The sequence below is a fragment of the Oncorhynchus nerka genome, linkage group LG4 (genome assembly GCF_034236695.1).
Source record: "Oncorhynchus nerka isolate Pitt River linkage group LG4, Oner_Uvic_2.0, whole genome shotgun sequence".
Taxonomy (NCBI): Eukaryota; Metazoa; Chordata; class Actinopteri; order Salmoniformes; family Salmonidae; genus Oncorhynchus; species Oncorhynchus nerka.
Window position 1 is genome coordinate 58,793,765 of NC_088399.1, and position 10,817 is coordinate 58,804,581.

Below are 10,817 nucleotides of genomic sequence, written 5' to 3' on the forward strand. Positions count from 1 at the left end.
TTATTTTAAGAATGTGAAATGTCAGAATAATAGTAGAGAATGATATATTACAGCTTTTATTTCTTTCATCACATTCCCAGTGGGTCAGAAGTTTACATAAACTCAATTAGTATGTGGTAGCATTGCCTTTAAATTGTTTAACTTGGGTCAAACACTTTGGGTAGCCTTCCAAAAGCTTCCCACAATAAGTAGAGTGAATTTTGGCCCATTCCTCCTGACAGAATTGGTGTAACTGAGTCAGGGTTGTAGGCCTCCTTGCTCGCACACACCTTTTCAGTTCTGCCCACAACATTTCTATAGGATTGAGGTCAGAGCTTTGTGATGGCCACTCCAATACCTTGACTTTGTTGTCCTTAAGCAATTTTGCCTCAACTTTGGAATAATACTTAGGGTCATTGTCCATTTGGAAGACCCATTTGCGACCAAGCTTTAACTTCCTGACTGATGTCTTGAGATGTTGCTTCAATATATCCACATAATTTTCCTGCCTCATGAAGCCATCTATTTTGTGAAGTGCACCAGTCCCCCCTGCAAAGCACCCCCACAACATGATGCTGCCACCCCCGTGCTTCACGGTTGGGATGGTGTTCTTCGGCTTGCAAGCCACCCCCTTTTTCCTCCAAACATAACGACGGTCATTATGGCCAAACAGTTCTATTTTTGTTTCATCAGACCAGAGGACATTTCTCCAAAAAGTACGATCTTTGTCTCCATGTGTAATTGCAAACTGTAGTTTGGCTTTTTTTAGGGCGGTTTTGGAGCAGTGGCTTCTTCCTTGCTGAGCGGCCTTTCAGGTTATGTCGATATAGGACTCGTTTTACTGTGGATATAGATACTTTTGTATCTGTTTCCCCCTCAAGGTCCTTTGCTGTTGTTCTGGGATTGATTTGCACTTTTCACACCAAAGTACGTTCATCTCCAGGAGACAGAACACGCCTCCTTCTTGAGCGGTATTTTTATTTTTCATATTTTTTATTTAATCTTTATTTAACCAGGTAGGCAAGTTGAGAACAAGTTCTCATTTACAATTGCGACCTGGCCAAGATAAAGCAAAGCAGTTCGACACATACAACAACACAGAGTTACACATGGAGTGAAACAAACATACAGTCAATAATACAGTAGAAAAATAAGTCTATATACAATATGAGCAAGTGAGGTGAGATAAGGGAGGTAAAGGCAAAAAAAGGCCATGGTGGCGAAGTAAATACAATATAGCAAGTAAAACACTGGAATGGTTGATTTGCAGTGGAAGAATGTGCAAAGTAGAGATTGGGTGCAAAGGAGTAAAATAAATAAATACAGTAGGGAAAGAGGTAGTTGTTTGGGCTAAATTATAGATTGGCTATGTACAGGTGCAGTAACCTGTGAGCTGCTCTGACAGCTGGTGCTTAAAGCTAGTGAGGGAGATAAGTGTTTCCAGTTTCAGAGATTTTTGTAGTTCGTTCCAGTCAATGGCAGCAGAGAACTGGAAGGATAGGCGGCCAAAGGAAGAATTGGTTTTGGGGGTGACCAGAGAGATATACCTGCTGGAGCGCGTGCTACGGGTGGGTGCTGCTATGGTGACCAGCGAGCTGAGATAAGGGGGGACTTTACCTAGCAGGGTCTTGTAGATGACCTGGAGCCAGTGGGTTTGGCGACGAGTATGAAGCGAGGGCCAGCCAACAAGAGCGTACAGGTCGCAGTGGTGGGTAGTATATGGGGCTTTGGTGACAAAACGGATGGCACTGTGATAGACTGCATCCAATTTATTGAGTAGGGTATTGGAGGCTATTTTGTAAATGACATCGCCGAAGTCGAGGATTGGTAGGATGGTCAGTTTTACAAGGGTATGTTTGGCAGCGTGAGTGAAGGATGCTTTTTTGCGAAATAGGAAGCCAATTCTAGATTTAACTTTGGATTGGAGATGTTTCACGTGAGTCTGGAAGGAGAGTTTACAGTCTAACCAGACACCTAGGTATTTGTAGTTGTCCACATATTCTAAGTCAGAGCCGTCCAGAGTAGTGATGTTGGACAGGTGGGCAGGTGCAGGCAGCGATCTGTTGAAGAGCATGCATTTAGTTTTACTTGTATTTAAGAGCAATTGGAGGCCACGGAAGGAGAGATGTATGGCATTGAAGCTCGCCTGGAGGGTTGTTAACACAGTGTCCAAAGAAGGGCCAGAAGTATACAGAATGATGTCGTCTGCGTAGAGGTGGATCAGAGACTCACCAGCAGCAAAAGTGACATCATTGATATATACAGAGAAGAGAGTTGGTCCAAGAATTGAACCCTGTAGCACCCCCATAGAGACTGCCAGAGGCCCGGACAACAGACCCTCCGATTTGACACACTGAACTCTATCAGAGAAGTAGTTGGTGAACCAGGCGAGGCAATCATTTGAGAAACCAAGGCTGTCGAGTCTGCCGATGAGGATGTGGTGATTTACAGAGTCGAAAGCCTTGGCCAGGTCAATGAATACGGCTGCACAGTATTGTTTCTTATCGATGGCGGTTAAGATATCGTTTAGTACTTTGAGCATGGCTGAGGTGCACCGATGACCAGCTCTGAAACCAGATTGCATAGAGGAGAAGGTACGGTGGGATTCGAAATGGTCGGTAATCTGTTTGTTAACTTCGCTTTCGAAGACCTTAGAAGGGCAGGGTAGGATAGATATAGGCCTGTAGCAGTTTGGGATTAGAGTGTCTCCCCCTTTGAACAGGGGGATGACCGTGGCAGCTTTCCAATCTTTGGGAATCTCAGACAATATGAAAGAGAGGTTAGAGAATAAGAACACCTCCTCCCAGCTGCCCACTCCACTGAAGATAGGAAACACTGTCACCGCCGATAAAGCCACTATAATTGCTTTCCACCTGGCTACCCCTACCGCAGTCAACAACACTGCACCCCCCACAGCAACTCGCCCATGCCTTCCCCATTTCTCCTTCTCCCAAATCCAGTCAGCGAATGTTCTGAAAGAGCTGCAAAATCTGGACTCCTACAAATAAGCCGGGCTAGAAAATCTGGACCCTTTCTTTCTAAAATGATCTGCCGAAATTGTTGCAACCCCTATTACTAGCCTGTTCAACCTCTCTTTCATATTGTCTGAGATTCCCAAAGATTGGAAAGCTGCCACGGTCATCCCCCTGTTCAAAGGGGGAGACACTCTAGACCCAAACTGCTACAGACCAATACCTATCCTACCCTGCCTTTCTAAGGTCTTCGAAAGCGAAGTTAACAAACAGATTACCGACCATTTCGAATCCCACCGTACCTTCTCCTCTATGCAATCTGGTTTCAGAGCTGGTGCACCTCAGCCATGCTCAAAGTACTAAAAGTACTAAAAGTACTAAATGATATCATAACCTCCATCGATAAGAGACAAGGCTTTCGACTCTGTCAATCACCACATTCTTATCGGCAGACTCAACAGCGTTGGTTTCTCAAATGATTGCCTCGCCTGGTTCACCAACTACTTCTCTGATAGAGTTCAGTGTGTCAAATCAGAGGGCCTGTTGTCCGGACCTCTGGCAGTCGCTATGGGGGTGCCACAGGGTTCAATTCTCGGGCCGACTCTCTTCTCTAAAGTACAACAATCTACAAAACAAGAAACGTGAAAAAAACAAAACAGTCCTATCTGGTGCAACAAACACAAAGACAGGAACAATCACCCACAAAACCCAACACAAAACAGGCTACCTAAATATGGTTCCCAATCAGAGACAATGACTAACACCTGCCTCTGATTGAGAACCATATCAGGCCAAACATAGAAATGGACAAACCAGACACACAACATAGAATGCTGGTCAGAACGTGACATCGTCAAAGGTAAGGCATGATTTATATTTTTATTTCTGCGTTTTGTGTCGCGCCTGCAGGGTTGAAATATGTGTTCTCTCTTTGTTTACGGAGGTGCTACCCTCAGATAATAGCATTGTTTGCTTTTGCCGAAATGCATTTTTTAAATTTGACATGTTGGCTGGATTCACAACACGTGTAGCTTTAATTTGGTATCTTACATATGTGATTTCATGAAAGTTAGATTTTTATAGTAATTTATTTGAATTTGGCGCTCTGCACTTTCACTGGCTTTTGGCCAGGTGGGCCCACATATCCCAGAGAGGTAACCTCCAGACGAGCTTCAATGCCGTACAACTCTCCTCCAACTGCTGTTAAATGCAAGTAAAACTAAATGCTCTTCAACAGATCGCTGCCCTCACACACCCGCCCGTCCAGCATCACTACTCTGGACGGTTCTGACTTAGAATATGTGGACAACTACAAATACCTAGGTGTCTGGTTAGACTGTAAACTCTCCTTCCAGACTCATATCAAACATCTCCAATCCTAAATTAACTTGTTATGGCTGCAATCCCGATATTGGGATAAGTGTCATCAACAACCGCTGAATAGCATAGCGCTACATACAATAAATATTACTATAAATATTTATATTCATGAAATCACAAGTGCAATATAGGAAAACACTGTTTAGCCTTTTGTTAACCCACCTATTGTGTCAGATTTTGAAATTATGCTTTACAGCAAAAGCAATCCAAGCGTTTGTGTAAGTTTATCGATCGCACGATAAAACATTAAGTACACTTAGCATCAGGTAGCTCGGTCACGGAAATCAGAAAAGCAATCAAATGAATTGTTTACCTTTGATGATCTTCAGATGTTTTCACTCACGAGACTCCCAGTTACACAACAAATGTTAATTTTGTTCCATAAAGATTATTTTTACATCCAAAATACCTCCGTTTGTTTGTCGCGTTATGTTCAGAAATCCACAGGAAAGAGCGGTCACGATAACGCAGACGAAAATTCCAAATAGTTTCCATAATGTCCACAGAAACATGTCAAACGTTTTTTATAATCAATCCTCAGGTTGTTTTTAAAATATATAATCGATAATATATTAACCGCAAATGTCTTTCACAGTAGGAGAGAGGAAAACAATGGCTGTCCAAATTCTGTTGCGCGAGCAAAACTCAAGTGACCACTTGACGCAATGTTATCGTTCTGGCTCATTTTTCAAAATAAAAGCCTGAAACTATGTCTGAAGACTGTTGACACCTTGAGGAAGCGATCTGAATCTGGTTCATATCCCTTTAAATCCAGCAAAAGGAGGCTATGGAACATGGAGTTTTCAAAATAGAAGCCACTTCCTGTTTTGATTTTCCTCAGTGTTTCGCCTGCAATATCAGTTCTGTTATACTCACAGACAATATTTTGACAGGTTTGGAAACTTTAGAGTGTTCTCTATCCAATTCTAATAATAATATGCATATATTAGCAACTGAGACTGAGGAGCTGGCCGTTTACAATGGGCACCTTTTCATCCAAGCTACTCAATACTGCCCCTGCAGACATAAAAAGTTAAATCTAGAATTGGCTTCCTATTTCGCAACAAAGCATCCTTCACTCATGCTGCCAAACATACCCTAGTAAAACTGACAATCCTACCGATCCTCGTCTTTGGCGATGTCATTTACAAAATAGCCTCCAACACTCTACTCAACAAATTGGATGCAGTCTATCACAGTGCCATCTGTTCTGTCACCAAAGCCCCATATACTACCCACCACTGCGGCCTGTACGCTCTCGTTGCCTGGCCCTCGCTTCATACTCGTCGCCAAACCCACTGGCTCCAGGTCATCTACAAGTATCTGCTAGGTAAAGCCCCACCTTATCTCAGCTCACTGGTCACCATAGCAGCACCCACCCGTAGCACGAGCTACAGATATATCTCACTGGTCACCCCCATAGGCAATTCTTCCTTTGGCCGCCTTTCCTTCCAGCTCTGCTACCAATGACAGGAACGAACTACAAAAATCACTGAAGCTGGAGACTCATATCTCCCTCACTAGCTTTAAGCACCAGCTGTCAGAGCAGCTCACAGATCACTGTACCTGTACATAGCCCATCTGTATATAGCCCATCCAACTACCTCATTCTCATACTGTATTTATTTTTTTATCTTGCTCCTTTGCACCCCAATATCTCTACTTGCACATTCATCTTCTGCACAACTACCATTCCAGTGTTTAATTGCTATATTGTAATTACTTCGCCACCATGGCCTTTTTATTGCCTGTATATAGACTTTTTCTACTGTATTATTGACTGTATGTTTGTTTATTCCATGTGTAACTCTGTGGTGTTGTATGTGTCGAACTGCTTGGCTTTATCTTGGCCAGGTCGCAGTTGCAAATGAGAAATTGTTCTCAACTAGTCTACCTGGTGAAATAAAGGTTAAATAAAAAAATGAAAAAATAAATGTTCAGCAAAGAGGCATTGAGTTTGAATGCCTTGAAATAAATCCACAGGTACACCTCCAATTGACTCTTATAATGTCAATTAGTCTATCAGAAGCTTCTAAAGCCATGACATTTTTTCCAAGCTGTTTAAAGGCACAGGCAACTTAGTGTATGTAAACTTCTGACCCACTGGAAATGTGATACAGTGAATTATAAGTGAAATAATCTCTGTAAACAATTGTTGGAAAAATGACTTGTGTATTGCACAAAGGAGATGTCCTAACCGACTTGCCAAAACTATAGTTTGTTAACAAGAAATTTTGGAGTGGTTGAAAAACTTATTTTAATGACTCCCAACCTAAGTGAATGTAAACATCCGACTTAAACTTTGTAAATATATATATATGACACTGAATGTACAAAACATTAGGAACACCTTCCTAATATTGAGTTGCACTCCATTTAGTCCTCATAATAGCATCAATTCTTCTGGGATTGGACTCGACAAGGTGTCAAGCGTTTCACAAGGACAAAAAGGGGTGCAACTTAACATTAGGAAGGTGTTACTAATGTTTTGTACTTGTCAGTGTATGACGTTTCTTTCCTAATTACACTGGACTCCAAGGTCAAATGTAAAAATGTTTAAAAAAATCTGAATTCCTACTCTCAGATAACCACAGACTAAGCCACCTTTCCCAATACACTAACATTTGACTATTTCCTTTTGCATACATTCTCCTATTTTACTGTGATGTTTTATGAGGGTCTTGAACCTTTCTATTTGTTCCATTTCTACCGAGATTCTCCTAAAAATAAATACTTTACTTTAGGGTATTATCATATTTCCCATTAATTGATCGTGGTTTTTCAAATCTCCTAACAGTACTGTTTGTAGGTCAATCTGAGCACAGACTTATTAACAACCACTTGTGGACCTGACTCCAAAAGCGAGCCACCGAAGGGTAGTACCAAAAGAGATGATCTATTAATTCTGTTTCTTCGTGGCAGAGTCTGCACAGGACTGACTGTTCAATGCCCCATATATTGATCATTCTTTTTGTGGTGAGAATTTTACATAATAACATTAAATAAAAAATAATGGATTTATGCTTCAATTGTTGTTTTGTAAATCAGTTCATAAACCCGATGCCATGGTATTGGGACATAAAAAATCTGTTCCCAAATATCTAGAATTATATGCGGTGTAGTTATCAAACCTCTCGACCTTAAGTGAAACTGATTCTTTTTACTATTTATACTAGTCATTTTAAGCCATGCATGGTTTTTCATTGGTGGCAGACAAACCAATTCATTGCTTTATATTTTGAGAAATTGCCTCTTCCATTTTCGTGGCCGAGCTGCGATGAGTTCGTTATACTCCCATACACCTTTGTTATATGCTTGTGTGACATACTTTTAGTGTCCTTATTTACAATGTCAATGTCTTCCCTTATACATTTTTTCCAAGAAAATGTGTATTTCCTTTATCAATACATTGGAGTTTAGCCTTATCATTTGTGAATAAAAATAATATTATTATTCTATTAAAGACACTTTTGTGAGGGTCCCCTACCAGAAATGTACATGCTAAAAATGTATGAATATACATTAATTTCACAATAACAAAATGTATTGTAACACAAATCGAATTGTAACATAAAACATGATTTCATAAACACCTTAAAAGGTTGTTTGGAGTGCCTTTGTAGTTCCAAAACACATAACAAATGCATAGGAAACAGGTAATCAAGTAATTTCACATAAGATGGAACATGTTAGAATTGCAAACAGAATGTGTTTATTTTGTGTAAGATTCCAGTGGGTAACTGGTGCTTTAGGTTGTGATATTTCCAGTATTGTAACTGGTGCTTTAGGTGGTGGTATTTCCAGTAGGGTAACTGGTGCTTTAGGTGGTGATATTTCCAGTAGAGTAACTGGTGCTTTAGGTGGTGATATTTCCAGTAGGGTAACTGGTGCTTTAGGTGGTGATATTTCATGTATTGTAACTGGTGCTTTAGGTGGTGGTATTTCCAGTAGGGTAACTGGTGCTTTAGGTGGTGATATTTCTAGTAGGATAACTGGTGCTTTAGGTGGTGATATTTCCAGTAGGGTAACTGGTGCTTTAGGTGGTGATATTTCCAGTATTGTAACTGGTGCTTTAGGTGGTGGTATTTCCAGTAGGGTAACTGGTGCTTTAGGTGGTGATATTTCCAGTAGGATAACTGGTGCTTTAGGTGGTGATATTTCCAGTAGGGTAACTGGTGCTTTAGGTGGTGATATTTCCAGTAGGGTAACTGATGCTTTAGGTGGTGATATTTCTGTGTTTCCTTGGCTGTTCATCCAGTGACATCTTCTTGATCCCGATTACATCTTTCTACCTAATATTTTTTTTATTCACCCAAATTCTGATGAACTTGCATGCAGCCTTGTTCCCAAGGACCTCACCTGTGACCTTAAAGTAATCACAGGTTAAGGGTCTCAGGGACAACAAAACATGCTTAGATATAAGTCAAGTCTCTAAATATACTTATGTGAATCTATTTGAGGATAAAAGTACAACACAACAATGATAGTGGGAGGTGTATAAAGGCTTTTGTAGCGAAACGGCGAACAGCAGTTAGTGGGAAACTTACTTATGACGATCCCTGAAAGAAAGAGTCAATCTGCCACTAGTTTGGATACCATATAATTGTGTTGTGTGTTGGGTTGGTGAACGGCTCCACCTCATAATGGCTCATCTCTAAACCTCCAAACTTGCCAGAGATGTTACCTGAAAGATGAAAAAAGACAGGGGTAAGAAATCATTGGATGGTATTGATGCCCTGTACTATTCTTGTGTTTTCATTTGAATCTTTCAAGACATGAAGATATTGTATATGCATTTCATTCCTATAGTTACCCCCTAGTGGTAGACAGACAGAGAAAAAGTTACTGTTGAAACAGACTGACATACTATTGTCTAAACCAGGGATGGGCAACTTTGATGGGGAGGGGGCCACAAAAAAATGTAACTCATGGGGGGCCGCAGTGGTTCGTGGGTCTGCGCACCCACACACATATTCGAGTTTAAATATACATTTTGTAGAAATATTATTGATTTACAGACACATTTCTACACTAGTCTATATTAGACAACAGTGAAACATAACTAAACATATGCTTTCTTAAAAGTAAAAAAAGGCTTAAAACTACTGAGATACTACCAAAGCGCTTAGTTTGCTGCTCATGCAACGAAATACATACATGTAATGCAAATAAATCCAACACAACGAAGGTGCATGTAGCATGTACTGTCTGAAATTAGACCCCTTCAATTTCCTCTTGTCCCTCTGGTTTTCCCTGTCCCAGATTTATGAGCTCCTCCTTTCTCTCCAAAGCATGAGAGCACAAGAGGAAGGTGGATGAAGAAAACCAGAGAGAGAGGGAGTAGAAACACCACGCAAAAAGAAACAGGATGAATGTGAAAGAAGAAATGTTAAGATAATAACGGCGGCTAGCCAAAGAGGTCAGATAGATAGCTTCTCTCTTTTCGGTTGCCTGTTTGCTCGAGTGTATCCACTCACCATTTCGGCGTTAGCTGGTGTAGAATTTGTGTTCCTTGTGTAAACACACACTCACACACATGACTGTGTGCACATACATGCACACAAATGGATGCACATACTGTACATACATACACAAGAGCGTGCACACACACACATGCAAACATGCACAGTAGCACAGTAGCACACACAGACACACACACTCTCGATTAGTTATTGATCTATTACCCCACTGAGAAAAAGGACAATTATTCCATCGGTAAAGGAAATAAAGCACAATAAACCCTATCCTGCTCCATCTTCACTGTCTTCCTTTTTGAAAAAGGTGCCCGTTCTACTCCTCCAGTTTTCTCTCTCTTTTTTTTGTCTCTCTTTCCTTCTCCTATCCCTCTCACAGGCTCTGTCCCTGGCTCTGTTAATGGCTGTCTCCATTTGCCAAGTCGGATCTCTAATTCTCCGGGCGATTAGAGTCCAAGCAGCCATTGTGTGAGACAGGTACACACAGACAATCGCATTGATGCCATTGCTGCTGTACTTACAGCTATACTTCCACAACCCCCTACCACAAACACCAGCCAGCGCCGCCATCTCTGACCTCCTCCCCTCATAAATCTGTGTCACCTATATACATTGCACACACACAAACACACACAAAACACATATGCAAGCTTACAGTCCATCTTTCTCTCTTGCCTGCTGACATTCTCACTGCTCTGTCCCCGCCTCCCCTGCTCTGTCTCTCACCCCCTTTCCCCTCATCTCCATCTATTCCCTTTTCCTCCCTCTCACTTTCTCTCTCTCTTTCTCGCTCATACTCTCACCCTTGTGTTGTTTTCAGGCGTGACGACTTGTCTCGCCCATCTTGCAGTCTGTGTGCGCGCATGTGTACGTATGTGCGTGCGCACACTTGCATGTGTGGTGTGTGTGCTCGTACACTGCTGTGCTCGTGCATCTGGGAAAGAGAGTAAATGTGTGTGAGAGCTGGAGGGAGGGAGTGGGGGAAGGTGGCAGTGGCAGGAGCAGACAGAGA